The sequence below is a fragment of the Saccopteryx leptura genome, chromosome 2 (genome assembly GCF_036850995.1).
Source record: "Saccopteryx leptura isolate mSacLep1 chromosome 2, mSacLep1_pri_phased_curated, whole genome shotgun sequence".
Taxonomy (NCBI): Eukaryota; Metazoa; Chordata; class Mammalia; order Chiroptera; family Emballonuridae; genus Saccopteryx; species Saccopteryx leptura.
In genome coordinates, this window is record NC_089504.1 from 308,386,542 (window position 1) to 308,388,726 (window position 2,185).

Below are 2,185 nucleotides of genomic sequence, written 5' to 3' on the forward strand. Positions count from 1 at the left end.
CCTGCATGCGCCCGACCGGGATCCACCTGGCACGCCCACCATGGGGCGATGCTCTGCCCACCAGGGGGCGATGCTCTGCCCATCCTGGGCCTTGCCATGTTGCATCCAGAGCCACTCTAGCGCCTGAGGCAGAGGCCACAGAGCCATCCCCAGCGCCCGGGCCATCTTTGTTCCAATGGAGCCTTGGCTGCGGGAGGGGAAGAGAGAGACAGAGAGGAAGGCACGGCGGAGGGGTGGAGAAGCAAATGGGCGCTTCTCCTGTGTGCCCTGGCCGGGAATCGAACCCGGGTCCTCCGCACACTAGGCCGACGCTCTACCGCTGAGCCAACCGGCCAGGGCAGCCTCAGCAATCTTAAAAAAGAAGAATAAAGGGGGAGGTATCACACTTTCTGATATCAAGCTATATACTACAAGGCCATTGTACTCAAAACAGCCTGGTACTGGCATAAGAACAGGCATATAGATCAATGGAACAGAACGGAGAACCCAGAAATAAACCCACAGTTCTATGGACAACTGATATTTGACAAAGGAGGTAAGAGCATACAATGGAGTAAAGACAGCTTCTTCAACAAATGGTGTTGGGAAAATTGGACAGCAACCTGCAAAAAAATGAAACTAAACCACCAACTTACACCATTCACAAAAATAAACTCAAAATGGATAAAAGACTTCAATGTAAGGCATGAAACCATAAGCATCTTAGAAGAAAACATAGGCAGTAAGCTCTCTGACATCTCTCGCAGAAATATATTTACCGATTTATCTCCATGGGCAAGTGAAATAAAAGACAGGATAAACAAATGGGACTATATCAAACTAAAAAGTTTTGCACAGCCAAAGACAATAAGAACAGAATAAAAAGACAAACTACACAGTGGGAGAACATATTTGACAGTATGTCTGATAAGGGGTTAATAACCAAAATTTATAAAGAACTTGTAAACCTCAACACCAGAAAGACAAACAATCCAATCAAAAAATGGGCAAAAGAAATGAATAGATACTTCTCCAAAGAGGATATACAGATGGCCAATAGGCATATGAAAAAATGCTCAACATCACTAATCATTAGAGAAATGCAAATTAAAACCACAATGAGATATCACTTCACACTGGTCAGAATGGTGCTCATCAACAAAACAACACAGAATAAGTGCTGGCGAAGATGTGGAGAAAAGGGAACCCTCCTGCACTGCTGGTGGGAATGCAGATTGGTGCAGCCTCTGTGGAAAACAGTATGGAGATTCCTCAAAAAATTGAAAATCGAACTGCCTTTTGACCCAGCCATCTCACTTTTAGGAATATACCCCAAGAACACCATAGAACGGTTCCAGAAGGAGAAATGCACCCCCATGTTTATAGCAGCATTGTTCACAATAGCGAAGATCTGGAAACAGCCCAAGTGTCCATCAGAGGACGAGTGGATTAAAAAGCTTTGGTACATATATACTATGGAATACTACTCAGCCATAAGAAATGATGACATTGGATCATTTACAATAACATGGATGGACCTTGATAACGTTATACGGAGTGAAATAAGTAAACCAGAAAAAACTAAGAACTATATGAACCCATGCATAGATGGGACATAAAAATGAGACTCAGAGACATGGACAAGAATGTGATGGTAACAGAGAGTGGGGTGGAGGGGTGGGGAGGGGGTGAGGAAGGAGAGGGGAGGGGGTGGGGGGAGGTTAGGGGCACAAAGCAAACCAGATAGAAGGTGAAGGAGGACGATTTGACTTTGAGTGAGGGGTATGCAGCATAATCAAAGATCAAAATAATCTGGAGATGTTTTCTCAGAACATATGTACCCTGATTTATCAATGTCACTGCATTAAATTAATAAAAATAAGATAAAAAAAAGAAAATATGGGGGACTACTTTGTAAAGTATATGGCTGTCTAACCATAATGCTATACACCTGAAACTAATACAAAATAATATTAAATGTAAACTGTAATTGAAAAAAAAAGAGAGAAAAAAGAAAAAGTGGTCTGGCTCCTAGTACATACATATACTTGTTAGACCACTAATGTATAAAATTAGTGGCTTACATATAAGAAAAGTTTCTTTTTCTTGTTAAAAGGCTAGGTAAACCCTCCAAGGTTTCTGGGGTAGCTCAGAACAATCGGAGATCTGGGATCCTTCCCTGTGGGTTGTCTGTCATCCTCACAGT

General features: G+C 42.6%; 1 non-coding gene across 1 annotated transcript; it reads right to left on the bottom strand.

The window, feature by feature from the left end:
* Positions 1–263: 263 nt before the first annotated feature.
* TRNAT-AGU (transfer RNA threonine (anticodon AGU)) lies at positions 264–339 on the bottom strand. Its single transcript has one exon. It is a non-coding gene; the product is annotated as a tRNA-Thr (tRNA).
* Between the last annotated feature and the right edge of the window lie 1,846 nt (positions 340–2,185).